The sequence below is a fragment of the Tamandua tetradactyla genome, chromosome 22 (genome assembly GCF_023851605.1).
Source record: "Tamandua tetradactyla isolate mTamTet1 chromosome 22, mTamTet1.pri, whole genome shotgun sequence".
Taxonomy (NCBI): domain Eukaryota; kingdom Metazoa; phylum Chordata; class Mammalia; order Pilosa; family Myrmecophagidae; genus Tamandua; species Tamandua tetradactyla.
In genome coordinates, this window is record NC_135348.1 from 44012890 (window position 1) to 44035042 (window position 22153).

At 38.2% G+C, this 22153-nt stretch overlaps 1 protein-coding gene across 12 annotated transcripts in view; it reads left to right on the plus strand.

Annotated features, from left to right (window-relative positions):
• The window catches only part of LOC143666354 (uncharacterized), a 209526-nt gene that overhangs the window by 13927 nt on the left and 173446 nt on the right, over positions 1 to 22153 (plus strand). For all 12 annotated transcript variants that reach the window (XR_013167549.1, XR_013167547.1, XR_013167554.1 and 9 more), the window contains exon 2: positions 6818 to 6929. The gene's annotated coding sequence lies outside the window, so the exon portion shown is untranslated. The remainder of the gene's footprint in view (positions 1 to 6817; positions 6930 to 22153) is intronic.

Sequence of the window (22153 nt, forward strand, 5' to 3'; positions counted from 1 at the left end):
CTTTGTTTAAGGTGGGAATATATCCTCTTAAAAGATGTGTTTTCCAGCCTCCATGGAAACTAGGGTTGGCTTCTAACACAGATCTAGTCAGAGAGTTTTAGATGAAAGTTTTCTGGGGACATCTAAGAAAGTTTGCCTTCCTAATATAGGCATGACTTCTATCCTTTTATTCTTTCTCTCTTCTTCCTGCCTGCAATGCAGACGTAAGAAAAGTATGGTCAATCATATTGTGACTGTGTACCTATGAAAGTGAAAAATCACATACAAAGAAAAGGAGAACTGGATATTAATGGCATTGAGAAGCTGATGTGCCAGCTCTTTTCACATTTTGTTCAGTGAAAACTCCACTAAACTTGGTAGAGTTGTGTTTCTAGCTAGTGACTAGCAGACATAGTTGGGGACAAATTTCCAGGATCAAGATAAAATCTTTCATATCAGAAATTTGAAGTAAATACTCCATTGTCTTTTAGACTCTAGAGTACCAGTAACAAATCTTAATTCTTGTTATCTGAGCCTGTATTTTTTGTTCAGTCTTCTCAAATGCTTTTAGAATTTTCACTCTATCATTTATTGTTTTTAAATTTCCTGAGAATGTATATTCACATTGCATGCCTCTTCGGGGATCATTTTAAATCAAAGACTTAGGCCTTATTTAAACCCTGAGGTTCATGTCTTCCCTTTCATTTCCCTAGTTCAGTGGATGTTCAAATTTTTGAATATATCCTCGAAGTCTATGAAGACTCATTTTGTATTTTTCATCTCTTTTTGTTGTGTATTTGTGAACTTTTGTACTATGTTCTTTGGGGCTTCCGCAGCTGGTTTTCACAACTCTCTAATTCTCTCCTTGGCTACATTCATTCTGCTGTTCTGTCTGCTAGTATGCTTTATTACGGCAATCGTATTTCTTTAATTTACGATATCTGTAGCTGATTCATTTTCTTGCAGTAACTTCTCAAATTTCTCTAATGACATCATTGCTAATCTGCTTACTCAAGTATATTTGTTTAACGATAGTTCTTTAGTTTGTTCAGTTTAGTACTTCCCTTTTTTGGTGTTATTTGCTCCCAACATTTGGTGACATGACTTTCTGATCATTTTTATATTGCAGAAGTCCTGGTCTTTGGTGAGTGCCGGTTCTAATGGCTATCACGTGGGAAGGGCAGGGCATGACGCCGACTTCCTGCCCTTGACCTCTGGGCATGAGCCTCGCTCCTTTTGGGGGCTGATAGCTACGAGGTGGTACCAGGGGAGAGCAACTAATTATTCAGTTACTGCTCGATCAACTCAGGCTATGTTTTGCCATTTTAATAATCAACCACCTGATCTTAGTGAATGCAAAAAAGAAATATTTATCACACTCATGCACCCATGCTGACAGGGGCCCCATCAGATTGTGATTCTAGCATTTTAACATAAGGCTTTAGGGCTCACCCTGGAAGGTAAAGAGCTCAGTTTTAAAATACTTCTGTCTAGAGTGATACGAGTCATTTCCTCACTAATTGTATTAGCCAAAGCTAGTCACACAACAACATGTAACCACGAAGGGAAATGCAGTGAGAAAGAGAAGATGGCAAACATCTGGTAAACCTGTTAAGATCTACTCTATATGTTGCATGTCATGGGCAGCCAGAATGGACCCGAACCTAGCACCAGACCAGCTCATGAGGCTGGAGCCTTGGGGGAACATATGGGGGACAGTGTCTATTGAAGGACTCAGAGGGAAGTCCTTAAATAGTTTAACAACTGGAAGAGCTGGCCATTCCCAGCTACATGTCAGCCTGGTCACTGACCTTCCTCTCGTACCCAGGTTTCCACCTTCTCACTGCTTTAACCTGAAAGGAAAACCTCTGCTGCCTGTTAATTAGCAAAGCGCAGGAGGCGAAGGTTAAGCCTATCAACATTTCTGAATCACAGCCCCAATTAATCATCCTGACAATTCCCAAAAGGAGCCGGCCGTCCTGCCTTGCATCCTTTATCTCCGGGCACAGCGTGCCTCTGTGTTCACTCCCTGCTCAGCATCCGCCATTGTCTAAAAGTGTTCGACAATCTTATCCCATCCACTCTGCATTTTTTAATAATCCTTCAGTGTTTTTGTCTGCTAACCACCCTCTTTCTTATTTGCCTACATTGATATGAATTTATTATTAAAAATATATATTTCCTGTTATTTATAAGAATTTGAAGTGGGAAGAAAGGAAGATACATCTGCTTACTCTGACATCGTAATTAGTGTTTTAAGTGGATTTTTCCTTCAAGTTCATCCTTGAGAACGTATGAATTTTCATGACTGAAATAATGAGAAATAAGCTGCTCAGCACTTTCCTGACAAGCTATCCCTTAGATTGTAGGACACAAGAAAAACAAAAGAAAAGCAACAAAAATTTGGGTTTGAATTCAAACCTATTTGTCTATTAATAGTTAAACGCCCTATACATCTCATTTACCTACTCTGAATTTCTGCCTTATCATCTGTAAAATGGAAAGAACAGTTCCTACTTGGAAGAAATATTGTACAGGAGAGAGATAATGAATAGAGACATATCTGGATCATAGCTGCAAACAGCCAATTGTGGATCTTAACATGAATATAAAATAGAAATTCATGAATCAAAGTGGATTGATCAAAATTATATATAAATAGAATGACTACACATGTCAGTGTGCCTGGGTTAGCCCTGCATTATACCCATTTTCCCAGCAATATATTACTGGCACCTCCTTTCATTCACAAAAGCATCCAAGTCCAGAGAACTGGGCCCTACGTGCAACCCTAGCATCAAATGCTCCCAAGCCTCTGTGATCCCATGAGTTCAAGATACAAGTTTTCAATCACTGAAGATAATTGTCTCCAGCAGAGCTCTGACAATACGGTAAACCAGCCTTCTTCCTAGACAAGGACAGCCATACAGCTTCTGGCTGGAGAATGTGTCGTGGCGGTAGCTCTGGGGTAGAATCAGATAAAACTGCTGGAATTTCATGTGACCAGCTCTGGGGACTTGGATAAGAGCCGTAATCTCTCTGCATCTCGGGTTCCCCCTCAGTAAAGTGGAAACTCATAAAACCGCCTGAAGAGAAATGAAATAATGCATGCCCAGTGCTCAGCACCTCGTCCGGCACATGATAAACAGCCCAGCCATTTCTACAGAAGACAGCACAGCATGTACATTCTCATAGATTTTTAAACTTTTATTTATTATTATTACTGCTATTTTTTTTGCATGGGCAGGCTCTGGGAATCGAACCCGGGTCTTCAGCATGGCAGGTGAGAATTCTGCCACTGAGCCACCGTGGCACTGCCCCCAATTTTTATTTTTTGTCATAGATTTTTGCATTTTTTTATTTTTGCGAGTTGGTTTTGGTATCCGCGTTTGTATTGCACTATTTTTCCTCCAATGTAAAGTGAATCATGCCTAATCAACTCATTAATGCTCGGTGTTAGCCCCACCGTGATGTTACTAAGGGTGAGGAAAGGAGAAGCCGAGGCCTGCGTCTAGCAAAGCCCAAATGCAGTGATTCCAAAGGAGAAGCCCACGTTCACTTCTGATTTATTGATTCCCTCTGTTATTCTAGTTCATGGGTTTAAAATATTATTAAGTGGAATGGTTTTTGTGGGTATTTTCAATTGTGCCCTCTAGCCCTCAAAGACGCACATTTAAAAAACAGGAAATATGCCCCGTTAGCATTAAAATAAACACAACTGATGACGAACCACCCACAGGCGTCTTTCTAATGAAGCCCCTCATGCCATGACTTCCCCGCCACATGGCCAAGGAAGACACGGTATCTGTGGGGAGAAAAAGCTGACTCTCATCCTTGTCTGAACTGCTGCTATTTTCAATTCACAGCACTTTGATAAATGCCACTGCTCCAAGGGTACTGTGAGACTTTTTTTCCCTCCATTCATCCCAAATATTTCCTTTTCTTTTCCTTTTAAGAAATTTTCATCCCTAATTTTCATGTGTTGTCTATTAACAAAACATGTGCATGGAATGCAGACTTTCTCTAAAGTTCAAATATTTCTAGCCTTCAAGGATAGGGGAAGAATTAAACAAGAGAGAAGGCTGGCTTCCAGCAATAATACAGCTTTAACAAATACATGAAATATTTATAGAACACATAAAGAACAAAGGAAATGGAGCACTTCCTCTGTGGATGATTTCTTTCAGTGTTTCTGTTATCCTGGTCGCTTGCCACAATTTTTTTCCCCGAGATGTCTGTTGAGCAACAATGAATGAAATGTACCTGGTTAGTGTACTTTCAGCATACTGTCCCTGCTAATCTTCAAGGACACATCTCAGATGTTCATGACAACTGCATTAACACTTTCATTCTGAGCCCATTATTTTTTTTGCAGGAAATAGATTGAGAAGTCTAAGGTCCTTTAGTAAGTTAGTAAGTTTGGAGAAACCAAATAGTTTTAACTCAGATTTCCAAGCACAACAAAAATATTTTTTTAAACATTGCGTGAGAATTAACTATGCATCCACTTAAAACTGAGTTCTTGAACTACCAAGTTATTTTCTCAAAGTCAAAGAGAAAGTTAGTGGTTTCATCTCTACAGCTCACTCCTATGGATGCTTATTTCACCAGAACTTAGTTTGAAAAGTCTTTGGGACCACAATTATTTATTTAATTGACCTCAACATTTTATATAAGTTTAGTGATAAAAAAGAGAAAGTTAAAGAGAGACAGAACTCTCCATTTGGTATGAATTACTGATAGATAGTAACATTGGTTGATGTCTTCTCCACACTTGCTTATCTCTCTTGTGTTATCTTTCTAGAGCTTGAGTCCTGCATTTATACACTGCCACTGAAATTATACTTGTATTTAACTTTAGTGTTGCTATTTTGCCAAATATTATACCAGAAGCTGTGCTAAATGATTTATATACATTACGTCTTTTAATATTTACAATAGCCTTGTGATATTGGTGACTTAAAGACACTGATTTGAAAAGTTAAGGAATGTGCCAATGGTGCAAAGCTTGGAAGTAGAGAGGCTTGGACCCATCTCGATCTTCTGGCTCCACCTGAGCGTCCCCGCTCTACTAGGACAGCGGTGCGATGTGGCTTCAGTATTTCCTCTCTCCTCAAAGTAGAGAGTGGGAGTTGGTCCAGAGTAGTATTTTGGAGTGTCAACATATGTAAATGTATGTGTGTATGTATATGCATATGTATATATGCATATGTATATGTATGTGTGCATTTATATGTGTGTGTGCATGTTTATATATATGCATATATGCATATGTATGTGCATGTGTGTATGTATATGTATGCGTTCATGTATATGCATATGCACATGTATGTGTGTATATATGCATATGTATATGTATGTGTGTATGTATATGTATATATGCATGTGCATATGTATATGTATATATGTGTGTATGTTTATATATATGCATAAGTATATGCGTGTGTGTATGTATATGTATGCGTGCATGTATATGCATATGTATATATGCATATGTATATGTATGTGTATATGTATGTGTATATATATGCACATGTATATGTATGTGTGCATGTACACAGGAAGACCTCGTTTTATGCCACTCATAAGTTCCAACATCCTTTGTGCAAGTTGAGAATCATACAAAATAGTGAATCCCATTATTTAGTAAGTATTTCTTATATGAACATACCTATTACACATTTTTATAAATAGGGCAAATACACACTCTAGTAACAACATATAAACAAAATCCAACATGGAAATAATTTAGAAATTTTAATTCTCTCTCTCGGACTTAATGTTTTTCGATTGCGAATTGCCTATGTCTGAGTGCATGTGTGTTGAGTTCGCATAAACGAGGTCCTGCCATATGTGATATACTGACCTAATGAGCTAAGGCAACAGTGAGCACCAGCGTTTACATGAGCATTCTAGAATCTACGTAGTGACCCATGGAAACAGCCTCCTCGAGACCCACCTCTCTTCTGCAGGCCCGGCCCTCCCCTGTCCTTCTGCAGACCACGTCCAGGCTGCTCTGTTTAGGGGAAGATTATTTTTCACTTGTAAAGATCTTTTCCATATGTGCTATTCAAATCATCTGAGCTCAAGGGCTGTTAGAAGAGGTGTAATGTAAGCCACAGCAGGCCAGCCAGAAAATTAGAAATGAGGTTGCTTCCCACAAACAGTTTGGAAGAAAACTCATCATGGAAGAAAAGGATTCACTGCAAGGATACTGTAATTGGGGGATGGACCTAATTTCTTCCAGCTATTAAACCGGCTGATCTCTTTAACAATGCAGTGCATATAGACGATATGATTGATCAGTTCTTTTTCCAGTCCAGTTTTTTCTGTAATGCACCATCTCAGCCCTAGCCTGGAAATAATAAAGAGAGGATGTTGGCTGTCTGAAGTCAGTCGGCTAGCTGATTCCTATCATTTCCATGTATTTATTGATTTGTTAGTTGTATTTTGTATCATCAACTTCCTACTCCATACTCTTATCCCTTTAAGGCTTAGATAGAAAATTAGCTCCTTGTTGAACCTTCCGAAAACCACATTAAGTTTTAACTTCTCCTGACCTGGGTATCCATACTAGCCTAATGGTTTCTCTTACCATTTGTCTTAGATGATATCGGAGATATTTTATATACTCTTTGCCCTTCCACTTAATGTGAATGCAATATGTAAACAGACATTTCTATTTTTCTATCTTCTAGCAAGGCTAGAACTGTGTTCTGGGTGTACGGGGCACCTAGGACTTATTTGCTAAATAATAATAGCTAATTTTTATGTTGGCTTACCAAGGGCTAATTATAATGTTGTGCCTTTGACATGAATTCTTTCTTATAATCTTCAGAACTACTATAAGGTATGCAGCTGAGGCCCTGAGAAGTTAAATAATTTTAAAATCTGGTAAGAATGACTGCTATATCACCCATCATAGAGACGTTCCATTTCTCATCTTCCAGGTAAGTACTTTTACTCGTATTTGTCATGCTATTTTTTCTTAAATTTTCAGAAATCTTTAAAATAATAGTAAGCATGCTTGGTACTTTTACACCTGTGTTCGTAATTCATAGCAGAAATGTTGGGCTTAAGGAAATCTAACCTGCAATGTGACTTACAGAGAGACAGGTGAACTCTGTCTACTCTAAAATTCTGCTTCTGTGTGTACTGCATTTAAAAAAAAGAGTTAATCTCACTGTTGGCTCGAAAATTAAAACAAGGGTTTCTTTCACCAGAAGGCGATAGTCAAAGTACATACACAAAACTATGACTTCAGGAGAACCTTCCAGAAATCTTCCCAAACCAACCGGTGGATTAGGCAAGGCTCTGGTCAACGCTGTGGGGGTTCTCAGAATGGGCCACCAAATAAATGAGCGTGCGGGGGCATGTCAGCCCCTAGGGATTGAGTGGGTGCACCTCGAAAGAACCGTGACGAGCCCAGAGGACCGAACGATGGCCGGTCAATGATTTCGGTCACCCTGACGTTTCAAGGGCCACAGACCTTACTTGCATTATAAGAAACTTTAGTTTACTAGTCTTTGTAGCTGCGGGTTAGTGTAAGAGAGAAGTTAAGAGATGTGTGTGTGTTTGCATGTGTGTGCGTTTTCTGAGAATAAGAGAGGTAAACAGATTATTAAACAAAGAGGGTAGAAATTATGACCTAAAAAGGAGCCTTTGGCTCACAAAGTTAAACCTGAATAGACACAAAATAAGATGTATAGTTAAGAAACTGGTACCCATTTTAGAATGGGGCTAAATGAAATTTGAACCCAGCTCTGCACAGAGGCAATTGGCACTTCTGTGCATCATGAAGGGTAAAATATTAGGGAAAAAAAAAGCACAATTGCCATTAGCTTTATTTTCTGTTATTTCTCCTAGCTAGGCTGGGCTCACTTTGCTCACAGCAGTCAACTCTCAAGAGCTCTGCTCAGAAATTTAGTCAGTGCCTTGTAAAGAGGGGTTAGTTCAGAAATATCCCCCCCCCAAAAGACAGAAAAATAGGAATGATGGGGCTCAAAGTAAGAATGACAGAAAAATGAGAATGATGGGGTCCAAGGACTGATGGCTTGTGAAAATGTCGAGGGAAAAAAGTGTGCCAAACCTGGGCTTTGCCTACTGCCCTGCTTTATAATTTTGGTCTGTTGATGCTGTGCATGAATCTTTACAGAAAACTTTCAATTGCCAAGAGCCCCTGGCAATCAAAACATTGAGAGAAGAAGAAAAGGAAAGTAGAGAAAATAAATAAACAAAAAAACAAGATGTTGGAACACTAGGAGGAGAAAAGGTAAAAGGGAAAGAAAAGAAAGCATAAATGGGAAAAAGTAAATTAGTTTGAATGTTGGACAGAGGTTAAAAACCACTAATTATTGCTTAAGAGACCACTAGGATACTCTTAAATGAAAATGCTCTCCAACTTGGAGCAGTTTGAGGAACAAATATGATCAATTGTTCCTTTGACTGCTATTTTATGAAAAACACTGTATTCATATAAACTACCATCTAACCATTTTTATTCATTATATTAGTAATAAAGCATGACAACATATTTGTACAGTTCTAGAATCATCAACTGAGTATGCTAGGTTGCAGTTGTGTTTTTACAACATTGAGTAAATCATTAATGTAACAATTTGCAAGATAGTCAACTTATGTGAACTGCTTTTCAATACTTGTTGAATGAACTAATTTTATTTTGTGCCTTCTAACTCAAAATTTGAGTTTCTTCAATTTCCATCTTAGAAAATAACCATTTCTTTTTCTACATATCATATTCTTCCTAGGGAAACCCAAACCCATTCAAACAAAATTTGGTTCCACAAGAAAAACAATACTGTGGTCAAAATACATTTTGAACATTATTTCTGAAAGTAGAAATGGGTGCCACAATGCTTCTAGAAGGCTTCAGTAGCAACTATTTTTAGAGGGCATGTTAAGGCTCGAATTTGAGTCAATTAGATTTTGAAACCTCAAAATTCAAATAGGTTTGGCATTTTCTCATCACTGGTATGCCCGTATATTAAATAAGAAACTTGAGAAATATTTTTTCCATGAAATTTTTGAAATGCCCACATGTGGCATTAAATGCAATTTGGCCCTGTCAGCACAGTCTTGAGTCTGCTTGAGCCGAAATGTTATCCGAGGACAAATGATGCCAGTTTACCTGTATGCAGATTCACTCCTCCCACCTTTTCTCCTTCGGGAATATATACTTAAGGTTACTCCCTATGAGCCTTCTTTCAAGCAGTACCATAATGGTCATGTTTCAAAAAAATGCCTGTGTGTGTGTATTTAAATATACTCCAAATTCTCCTTTCCACGGAAAAGTGCCATGGAATTTTATTATTCTAGCTTACTAAAGCTTTAGTGTTTGCATCTACTACTATATTAAAAAATATTGAATACTCATTTATTTAAAATATTTATTGCGTCTACTATGCGACTAGGAAACAAGATGCAATCATGCACTCAAGAAGTTTGTAGTTTTGTTGTGGAGACAGACAACTGAACAGGTCATTAAAGTGCAGTACATGAGTATGTTGGCAGGGATGAAAATAAGGTGCTAAAAAGACACAGAAGAGAATCATCCAATCTAGTGTTAGGGAAAAAAGAGATGTTCAGTATTTACTGGAAATATTTGAAGCCACAGTGAGAAAAGCTTCTAAACTATGATTTATTGATATGTTTAGATCAAAGGTAACTACACCAAACAAATAAATGACCTCGAGAAATGCCCTCATCTTCAACCTTTTTGTTTTTAGAATGGAAGTAATATTTATTATAAAAGATTTTAATAAATATTAAGTGTCTGGTGTCTTTTATTTAAGATAAATTCAATATTACTGTTCTCCAATTTATATCAAATTGCTATATGGAGATATAAACATGGAGGTATAAAATGAAGGTATAAAAATGGAGTGTAAGGGGAGTGCGAGGGTGGTTCAGTGGTAGAATTCTCACCTGCCATGCTGGAGACCCAGGTTCAATTCCCAGCCCAAGCACTTCCCCAACAAATAAACAAAGAAACCAGCAGAAACGAACAAACAAAATTCAATAAATAATGCTGCAATAACAAAGGACATTAACATGGAAAAAGAATGAAATGTGACCCTGCCATACAGCATACCCAAAAAAAAAAAAAGTGGACTGCATATAAAATTAAATATCATGGAAACAACTTAAACATTCTAAAAACGAATGGGAAACAAACAATTTTATTTATGATTTCAGTGAGTTTATGTTTTTCTATAATACTTGGTCAATCACGAAAAATCATCAGGGAAAACATTAAAACTCAAAGTAGTTTTCATCTGAATACTCTGATTCTGAATCATCCATTCCTGAACTGGACCTACCATTGATTAAATGTTCATTAAAAAGCTGCAATTAATATTAATAATTACAATTAATAATGCAATTAATATTTCATAACTCAGTACCTTCATCTTTGTCCTTGTGTCAGATTATTTCTTTAAGAAAGTTGCTAGAAACTGGGTTAATAGTTTAAAGATTATTTTTTAGGTCTTTTATTACATGCTGCCGAGCAATTTCCAAGGCAGTTTGTAGTAATTTATATTCCCAACAGCAATGTATGGGAGTGTCATTTCCAGACCTCCTGCCTCTCTCTAAAAATAGAAAAAAGAAATTAAGGACAAGAAAAATCTGTCTTGTTGGGGCTTTTCAAGTAGTTTCTAATAGGATGTACTAAAATTTAAGTGGGAAGGAATAGGTATATAAGTAAGTGGAAAAAATAGTAAGAGATAAACCTATTGAGGGCAAATTAACTCCCAGTGTTTTTAACATAGAAGAAATTTAGATGATTATGAATGAACGGAAACTAGTCCTAAAATACTGGAAAATACAGAAGAAATTAAAAAACTGTAGTCTAGATCTCTAAGAGATATAAACCAATTAGCCAACAGATAATTTCCCAGAAGCCAAATTCAATCCTTGGAATGATCAATTTATAGTATTTACTTGTTTCTTCTAAGCATTTAATTCTGGTTGACTGTTTGGCATTTTGCCCTTATAAAAATGGTATGAGGGATATTCAGCTTGTCTAAGTCCCTAGGCCTGTTTTCAAAACCAACTGAGAGTCAACCAATTAAAAATAAAGTAGCAAACTTGGCAAATCGGTTATTTGGAGGAGTGCCTGTTGAATGAATTGGGCTTTGAAGAATTGGCTTTTGCAAAATGCCTAGACCCGAATCTAAATGGTCAATTTTTATTGTCTTCCATTATATGAACAGTCTTTGTTTATGAGTGACTTGCTAGGGAACTATTCCTTATGTCCATAAAAGACAGGATCCAACAACAAGAAATGGGCTTGGAGAACAGCAAAAAAAGGACAAATAGAAATTGGGTGTGTGGAAGGATGTTCTTGTTTTAAGAATAATAAAACATTGACCTTTGTGTAGATGATCATCTGCCTGCAGTTACCTCTGAAGGGACTTCCATGCCCATGAGATCATGTCACCCCCAATCCCAACCCAAAGAAGATGAGGCAGCTGAGTCCAAGACAGGACAGTAACAAAACCAGGAAAGATCTGGGCATTTTAGGAGAAAAAGGTTCAGAGACGTGCGGCCAAGGGTAGCACGAGCTTAGGAAACACTCACTGGGCAAAACAGATAAACTACAAAGATTTTAAGCAATTCCCAAGATTGGGAGAAGAGGTGTGGAGAGAGACCTGTGACCATAGCAGGAGAACCTGAAAGAAAATTCTTGTGCGAGAGATTTATTGAGGGGATCCCCTTGGGAGAGCGGGAGTGGCTGGAAGGAGGGTATGGCAGGAAACGAAGTCGAGAAAGGAGTGTAGCATTGGCCTATAGTTTCAGCCTGACTCCAGGGGCGTTCTGGAACGTCAATTGCACCAGAGTTGGTCCTTTTCTTATCAGGTCAGTCATTGCCTAGGAGTCCTTGTAGCATTTCAGGTAGGACAGCGCTCGTCGGCTGAGGGTAGTTCTCCACGAAAGGTGGCAACTATGAGCTCTTAGCAGCTAATACTAAGAGGAGCTGGGCCATGGGTGCAGGTATATGGCATCTGGGTGGGATATCGACAGCTACAACATAAATTTAACTAACTTCGACACATTCTTCTCTGGTCCATCTAACTGATATTAGAGGTATTTACTAATTTACCCTTTGATAATGGTGACTTTACTAATGGGTCTCCAACATTTTCATCCGTATGTCTCTAATGTCATGAAGGGAGGGGACAATTGAAGCATAGAAAAACTGCTGTCTGAGAGTCTAGCCCTTCCTTGAAATGAAGTGTTTTCTCTTTAAAATTCAAGTAGTTCCATGCTTTTCTCCATATATACCCAAGTTAATTTTGATAAGAAAATATTTGCTATTATATAAAGATATTTAACTTTTTACAAAATGTTTCGTTAAACTTGATGCTTAAGGAAGATACCTCAAACGTGTTTTGTGACTTACTCTTGCCACCATGGAGTTATATTTAAGCACATTTTTGAGAAGTGTACCCATAGTTATAAGCCACCCCTACCCCTTATGCTTCATGTAGTTGGTAATCTGGGGGAGCTAGGCTTTATGTGAACATTTCCATGCTTACAAAAAAAAAAGGCAAAATCTAGACAATGCTGACCTCATTTCATTTTTATGTTGTTCATTAAATCACATTGTTGACATTAGGGCTACAGATTTGTGTTTCACTAGCAGACAGATCTGGGATACCGATGACTCCATGTATATGTGTATTCTTTTTCCCATATACCTAATACTTTTCTCATTTGTTCCACTAAAGTATATTTAGATTTATATGATTATTATCCTTAATATAGCCTGAGATTGTTTATTGACCTTCAATATAGCAAATGCAGTGGAAGTACATAAAGATTTTAACCAGCCCTGTTTACTTTTGTTCAATGTCAGATAAGCTGAGTCAGACCACAATGTGTTGGGATGGATTTGAAGATTGGCAAGAATGCCACTTTCAGCTGGTTTCAGTAGCTTCTCATTTCAGTTTACCACTAAAACAGTAAACAAACAGCACAAAGGTTGCATGAAATGAGGATACAGATAATTGACTGCAAGCAGCTTTGCAAAGCTACTCTGTATTTCTTCAGGAAGCCTCCCAATAACTCAGGAGGCAAGGAAGCCTGCAAATATTGAGACTCCTGTGGATTGATAAGAACTGGGAAATGGGACCCTTCATTCAGTAAGCTGGAGCAGGAACCACTGGCCAGTTCTCCTTGTAGCACAACGTAAGACAGTTCTTCCAATGCTGGGGCTCCTTACTGATCAATTTCTTCCCGCTCAGTTAGGGTAGGCAGGCCTGCCACAGAGTCAGCTTAACAGCTGGAAACCCTAGGAGAACAGGCTTATGGTGGGGACTATATATACATAGCATATAAGTTAAATCAATTTCTTGATAAAAAAAAAACAAAAACAAAAGCATTATGAAGCATCATATTAGATAGACTATTTTAAATTGTGTGTTATATTTGTCTCCAATTGACCTGATGGCTGGTCCAGCGATTTTGCAAAAAAACAAACAAACTGGCCAATGCCTAAATAATCATATGGATTACTCAATGCACGTAGATCCGGGAGTCACATAAACAGGAACCAGATTCCCAAAATATCAGTGAAGTATTTCCTATGGTGCACAGTAAGCAATCACTATATGTGTGCCAGATGGATTAACACATTTTCTTTATAATTTTACTTCAGTAAGAAAATGTTTCAATGTGTTTAAAAATGAAACTGTATCTATCAAAACTTGCAGCATATTCTGCCCACAAGAGGTAAAGCATTTTAACCCACCAGCCATTGTTATATCCGGTACTGTCAGGAGCTTCCTCCTGAAAACCAAGAGCCCTGTTATTTTGTGCCTGTTTTCTTTTGTCAACTAAGATACTTCACTCATTTTTTGCATTTCATTTGTTATTTATTTGTTTTGGGGTAGGACATTGTTATATAAACATTTGTTTGCAAAAAAATTCATCAGACCACTTTAAGATATTATAGATTTCCCTTGGAGTGTTGGTGGATAATATTTAATTCAACTACCTTATCATTTAAAATTAATTGAAACTAGGTAGGAGAAAGTAGTGACATTCTATATGTAAATAATTTATAACTTCATTCCCCAAACACATTTTCACAGATACTAAAAATTAATATTAAATTTAATAAACATAACCCCATAAAAATGTTGTTTAAGGAAATGTAATGAAAATTCCTACCATTCTTTCGTGAGATTAATTTGCTGTTTATTAATAGCAAAATTTTCTGAAGAATTTTAAAACTATACCAAATTACATCATTTAGTAAAGAAAGTAATAGTCAGTAGGAAATGCATTTTTATTTCTAAAATAATCAAAATAGAAACCATGTTTATATGAGAGGAAAAAAGTGCTGCCTGGGCTACTTTTTCCTGTGGCCGAGAAGATAGTTCAGTGGCACTGACATAAGAGCTTGCTCACTGCATGGAAACATAGAGATTAGTGAAGGACAGGTTGCTAATAAGAACGAGGCTTGATAATTCACAATCATATTCTCCCAGAACATTTTTAACTTTGATCCTATCAAGACTTTTCCTCAAGTTTCAGAATCATCGTATTAAGGATTTAAGATTAAATTATCCATCAACAATTTTCGGGCCAATGCTATTGAAATACAACACTCTTGTATCTTCACTTTCAATCATCACCATGCAATAAGCACATATTTTTAGTGTTGTGATAGTTTAAGCCTTTTTGAGTAGCATATTGTCCAGATTTTTGCTAGCAAGTGACAGAAATCCAACCCATGGCTTTGGAGGAAAACAGGAGACTCTATTGGCTCTTATATCTGAACCACAGAAAAGAATGCAATAGCTGAATTCAACCTCAGTCTGATCCCCTCTCTGTACCCCTTTCTCGGTTTCTACCTGTATGTCTTCTTCAGGCTCTCAGGCTACAGTGGATCCTTGTCTGTCACTTTACCAGGATCCATGTACTTTCTTCCATTCCAATACTTTCCTGTTTGCTTGACCTTCTGTGAGGTGCTGGAGACACTGCATCAAGGGTCAAGATGATGCACTTGACAACATAGTGGAGGGACCCTCCAGTGTGCCCTTAGACTAGAGTAGTGTAAGAAGGTTTTTCCTTTTTCTCGAGTTATAATTCACATATCATAAAATTCACCCTTTTAATGTGTATATAATGCAGTGATTTTTTTGTATGTTTATAAAGTTGTGCAAGTATTACCATATTGAATTCCAGAACATTTCATCACCCTGAAAAGAAACTCTGCAAATTAGCTGTGCTTCCACATTGCCCTTTTCCCCAGGCTCTTGAAGTTCAGTCTATTTTCTCTGAATTGCAATCAAAACATCTCAACTGACCCTTCTCCACTCAGTATAATTCAAGGGCTTCCAATGATGAACTCAGCTCTCTTTTTGAGAAACTATCTCCTAATTCAGAAATTCTTGGATAAATTCAGATTGGCACAACTGAGGTCACTTACTCATGACCTAAACCAGTGATTAGGGCAGGAGAATGTAGTCTCTTGCTTTCCCCTCTGCTGAGCAGCCTCACCTGGACCAAATGTTAGTGTCAGGGAGAAAGTTTTCCCAAAATAGATCAGTGTTGTTCTGAATAGACAGAATAATAAGTGCTCACAGAAGCAGGTTCCTCAATCTTAAAAAAGGAATTGTGATGTTTTGATGAATCACACAACATGGCAAAATCAGTAGAGAAGCTATGAAATCTCATTCTACTTTGATTTCTTCCTTGTTCTGCATTTAATGGTCATTATAACAAATTTCACAACCCCAAACTCTATGCATGAATTTCATGAATTACGGCTTCTTTAATGTGCACAATATTGAACGGCGTTGGAATAAAGAGTTTCTAGGGAGGAAGAAGGAGGAGGAAATTTTTAAGAAGTGAATAGCTTTCTACTCATCAGGAAATGTACACCATGATTTTTCATGGATAATTGAAATAATGATGGGGATATACTGCCAAATGTTTAGCATACCACATGAATTCAAAAGTATTAAGCAATCAAGCAGGGTTTTTTTGTTTTTGAATGTTATCATAATTTTAAGGTGTAGATAGTGATTTTACATATTTCCTGTTTATTTTGCTTCCAGGAAAAGCTATTTTCTCTCAATGAATGGATTTTGATGAAAACAGCTTTGAGAAGTGATTGTCTAGGTTAGATTTTTATATGTAATTATAAGTCAGCCTTCTTCATTTTAATGAAAAAGCCCATCCACTTAACTCTACATGCTAAACACAATTCAGATAATAGTGCTATTAATTAAGATAGTGCAGTATTCTTGATACAAAATATGGTGGGGGAAATATTCTAAAACAAATACAGAGAGGGACTAACTGTGTTTCCTTTGTGGCCCGGTCGTATTTAGAATAAGGACATAATGTAAATAGCTAGATTCCTAGTAAGAGCAGTCAAAGAAATATCATGCTCCCTCTTTTCCTGTGCAGAAGTAAATATTTCATGACTTGTAGACTGTTAGAAATTCAATCTGATGCTACATCCTGTCTTTTGGGGCCATTGCCAATGCAATCTCAGGAACCGCAGATAACAAAAGATTGATAATGAAAGTAAGGTATGGGCTGTAACCATTTGCTGTGTATTTAACCTCCCTTTTAGCTAGAAGACATCTGCAGAGGCACAAGGAGCTGCCTCCTTGCTAAGTCCTTGTTAAGTATTTGGCTGAACAAACTTTTAGATTTGTAGACACTCGGAGATAAACATAGTTTTATTTGTCATCTAGTCCAGCATATATTTCATACATGCATCTCCCCAAATCATCCTCAGTTTTTATGCTCCAGCTTCTGAATACATTCAGTGACTTGAAATCCCACTTCCTTATGGCACACTCCACTCAGATGCCAAAATACCATTAGCAACTTCTCCATCGTATGAGCTGCAATATGACTTTTTTAAAATTTCAAACATTGCATTTGGTTTTGCTCTAAGCAGGTGGGGAAAAACTGAAAAACTTACCTACCAGACTACTGAGAAATTTACACATGAGGCTACAAAGAAAGACTTAAATTAAGACGTTTTGCTGAGTTAATAAGCTATTAATACTAGAAGAGTGTTATAGTTATGCTGCTGCAGTCCATTAAGCAGTTTGACAGTTTTTCATTATATGAGTATTATGGGAAAATGCAGTCTGGGTGATAAAATTAATCCATAATCTCTAATGGAAGGAATATTCTCAAAGAATGTTTATTAATGGATTTCTGTCAATTTGCAGTGTTTTTTGTGAGATTCTTTTGCCTTGGTCCTGTGTTCAGTATTTTGGTCAATAATTTGCATTAGAATGAAAAATGAATGTTTTTCCATATTCAGATGGCATTATGTAGAAAGAAGAGTTGTTTATGTGCAAGGATAACAGAATAAGAGTCCAAAAGATTATGATACATTAGATGTACAGGCTGAATCTAATCATATAACATTTTAATAGAGATACACTTACAGTCTTTTTTAAGTAAAAGATGGAGGGAGGACTATAGTTTAACAGCATGATATAAAGAGGAACTAGAAGTTTTAGTTGATTGCATACCTACTATGAATGATCTCATACACGAGTCAGCAAACTAAAACCCACTGCTCAAGGGCGGGCCACGATGGCTCAGTGGCAGAGTTCTCACCTGCCATGCCAGAGACCCGGGTTCGATTTCCAGAGCCTGCCTATGTCAATAATAATAATAATAATAAATTTAAAAATAAATAAATGAAACCCACTGCTCATTTTTGTAAATAAGATTTTACTGGAATGCAGCCATATGTATTGTCCATGGGTGCTTTCATGCTAGAACAGCAGGAGAAAGTATTGCAACCGAGACTGGACAGCCTACAAGGCCTAAAATATTTACCATCTGGACATTTACAGAAAATTCACACCTGATATAATGCAAAAAGGTTCTGTTAATCCATATAGAGTGTCTCCATATAAAGAGGCAATAGCACAGATGTTTTCTGCACCATTGTTAGTTTTATCCTAGCTAGCACAATTTCAGTTCCGGGCACCATCTTGCATTAGGGACATGAACAGGTAGCAAGAAGAGAATGACTGGAAAGATAGAGTCTTGTAAGGAAGACATGCTACGTGAAGAAACTGAGGAGAACTCCTCTGGAGGGAAGAAGATTCATGGACAACAAGATAGCCGTACGCGATGTCTCAAAGAGATCAAAAATAGAAGATTGATTTGATCGACCTTTTGAAGCTTTTGAGCACCAACCTCGGGAAAATGTGTCAGTGAAATACACGCAGACAGGATTTAGTGTATTACAATGAAGAGCAATCTACAGATTAAAATTTTCTAAAAATAGCTTTGAAAGGGAGTTTTCCCCATTGGTGGAAAGACTCAAAGCAAGGAGGCATGCCTATGTTCTTTTTAGATATGTAGACATTGCCTGAGAAACAAGGAGAAGTGCACTTTTAGATGAATTTGTGCATCCCCTTAAATGCCCAGACCGTATTATTTTGCTCACATCCACCACCATTCTCCCCTGGGTCGTTTCCAGCTTTGAACATCTCTTTGCACTTCTCAGCCTGCCAGGCTTTTACAGTGATCGTGTGACGCGAGAACTAGATCAAGTTTGAATTACTCAGTTCTCGCATGAGTCTATAGGACCTTGCTCTTAAATGCAATCCCACTTAGATAAAATGATCTAATCTAATTATGCTATTTAAGTGGGATTAGGTCCAGGCCAGATGGGTCCAGATAAGATGGCTGGACCCACCCCAAACTTTGCAATCATATACATTTCTCCATTGATTGCCTCCTTTGTGCAAGGCACTATTCCAGGATCCAGGGATACAGCAGCATTTATTTTTTAGTGTTCATATATGTTCCTAATCTGGCCAGGATCTCAGATGAGCCACTCAATTTCTTGTCCCATCTCATGTATAAAAGGACGATATTCATAGTAGGTGATCCACATATTTTAACCATTTAACAAACACTTAAACGATCATAGTACTTGCGAGATGCTGCTCTAAATACTTTACAAATATTAAGTCACTTAATTTTCACAACGTCTCTCCAAAATAGGAAGTATTATTATGCTTATTATGCAGATGAGAAAATTGAGGTGAAGAGTAACTTAACCGAGGTCACACAATTAGTAAGTGCCAGTGCCGGGAGTTGAATATGTAGTCTCTAAACTCAGAATCCCCGACAGGCTTCATGACAGGGACCAGGTTGCTTGGAGGTTCTCCTAGCTTAGAGGGAGACCTTGCTTCCTGTCTGCTTTCCTGCTTTCCAAGCTCTTTTTTTTATTGTGAAAAATAACATACAAACAAAAAGGAAGCAAATTTCAAAGCACACCGCAACAATTAGTTATAGAGCAGATTTCAGAGTTTTGCATGGATTACAGTTCCTCAGTTTTAGGTTTTTCTTCTGGCTTCTCCAAGACACTGGAGACTGAAAGAAATATCAGTATGATGATTCAGCAGTTACACTTATGTGTTAAATCCTCTTCTTTGTTATATCTCCACCTTCTCCCTTGATCTTTCTCCCTCTCTTTAGGGATATTTAGGCTCTGTCCACTCTGTTTCCTGTTGGAAAGGGCTGTGTGACAATATGGGATAGGGGGATGGAACTAGTTGATGTTCTGGAGAAGCTGGCCTTCTGCCTTTCAGGACTGATCTGGCCTAGGAGCCCAACTGGAGGTTGTAGGATTCTGGAAAGTAGCCATAGTGCATGGGACCTTTGCAGAATCTCAGACACCGCCCTAGGTGTTCTTTAGGGTTGGCAGGAATGGTTTTGGTTGAGATTTGGCAAACCAGCAGCTGAGACAGGGGTGTGCGCGTGTGCAAAGGAGTTGGGGGATGGGATGCAGGGGGTGGAGGGGCAGGACACGCTGGGCAGGATGCAGGTGTGTCTCTGCACCTGGCGGGTGGGGCCTGCTGCAGGTGTGTGTGTGCACAGCAGGGGTTGTTGCGGCCTGGATGTGCACGTGAGCCCTTGCGGGGTGTGGTTTGGGGGGGCGGGGCAGTGGTCCTGGGATGCAGGGTCGGGGTTCTTGGGGTGCCTGGGGAGGAGCACTTTGGTGAGATGGGTATGGCGCACTTAAGGAACACCTTAGGCTCTTTGCACCAGCTGGATAGTCTCTGGTTCTCTATGCCTCACTTTGTCAGTTTTTCCGTCCAGGACCTTCCCCCGTGGTGTAGGAGACCCTCTCAGTTCACTTGGGCCTGGAATCGCTGTCCTGATTGTTGTACTGTCACTTCTCTAGCTGTTCCTTAGATCAGGGGTGAACTCGGGCTATCCTACTCCCCATCATCCTGGAGCCCCCAGCTCTTCTTTATTTTATCCTTTCAAGGGAAGCCAGCCGGGAGGAGTGCTGAGTCTGAAAACTGGATCCTTCTTCCAAGTTCCATCAGGTAGTTGAAGCATAAATGCCAGATAGAACTTGGCACAGCCACAACATGGTAACTTAGAACTCTGCTTAACTGCCCCTACTGACTGAGTCAGAGAAGTGGAGAAGAAGCAATCGGATGAAAAACAGAAAAAAATAAAATAAAGTAAACAAACTACATACCTCCCCCAAACAATATTCTTCAAATAATGTAGACATTTTTCAAAAATATATTGGTCATATATGAAATTTAAAATATATATTGATCTTATATCAAATTGCTCACATTACAAAATAATGCTTGTAATTATGCCCAATTCCTGCTTTTTTTTTTAGCTCTTAAAATCCTTGACTTTAAGAAAAAGAAGTAAAAGGATAAAAGAAGACCCCAAACATCCCATACCCCTTGCCTTGCCCTCTTATTGACTACAGGTATTGCTCTCTATCCAATTTTAAGACTGCCAGTAGAGGTAGGTTAATTAGGACAGTGCAGTATTGTCAGAGAGAGACATACAGATCAGTGGGATAGAACAAAATTCCAGAAGTATGTTCATACAATTGCCTGTTCATACAGGCAATTGGCTTTTTTCTTTTCTTTTCTTTTCTTTTTGTTATATAGTTATACAATCATTAGCAAAGATCAGGGATACTGGATTACAGTCCAACAACTTCATGTATTCCTTCTGGCAATTCTGAAACTCTAGACATGAAAAGGAAATATCTATATCATGAGTCAGTAGTCACAGCCATTTGTTAAATCCTAATTTCTCAGTTACGCCTCCTCCCTGTCATCTGATCTTCCTGTCAATGTTCAGGGACATTTAGGCAATGACCATTTTATCTTTGTCATGCTGGAAAGGGATATGACCTTCTGTGATAGAGGAATGAACCTGATTTTTGTTCCTGAAGACAGGGTTCAGAACTTATGTGGCCTATGATCAATCTGGGGGCCTTAAGTTTCTGAGAAAATAAACCTACTAAGAAAAAAAACTTTTATACAAGAAACTAAGGTAGAACCCAGGTCACCCCCTCGGGTTTTCAGGAAGACTGTTGGTTGGGGCAGAGTATTCTGTGGTAGTTTGAAATATCCAGCTAAACCTTGGCATAAGAGTAATAATCTCTCGTATGAGCTCTCAGCTCTACTTGAAATCTTTTAGCCACTGAAACTTTATTTTGTTCCGTTTCTTTTCCTCCTTTTGGTAACATTCCATGCCATGATGCAAGGCCAGGTTCATCCTGGGAGTCACACCCCATGTTGCCAGGAGACTAACATCTCTGGGAGTCACGTCCCACATAGGGAGGAGAGTAGTGAGTTTATCTGCAGTTGGCTTAGAGAGAGAGAGAGAGAGGCCACATCTGAGCAACAAAAGAGTCTCTCTGAGGGTGACTCAGACATAATTACATGCAGGCCTAGTTTTGCCAATGCAGGAATAAGTTTCATTAAGGGCAAGCCTCAAGATAGAGGGGTTGGCTTATTAAATTGGAATTCCCTAATGCCTGAGAGAATATCAGGATTTCCCCAGGTGGAAAAGTTTAGCAGATCCACATTTTCCCCCAGTCACTCAAGGGGACTTTGCAATACATTTTACTTTCTGCCCAAAATACACTGGAATATATTTAGATATTATGTTACCCTCTACAGAATAATAAAATCTCATTCACTATTCTAGGATCTGTGTAATTAGGCTGTCAAATAAATTGACTAGGCGGGTTATATTAGATGGTGTGTGAACAAAAATATAAAATTTGGGCTAAATAAGCATCTCTTTCTTTGTTCTCCCACAGAGGCTGAAATTTTAAAATACAGAAAACAATAACCTTTACCCTATATTA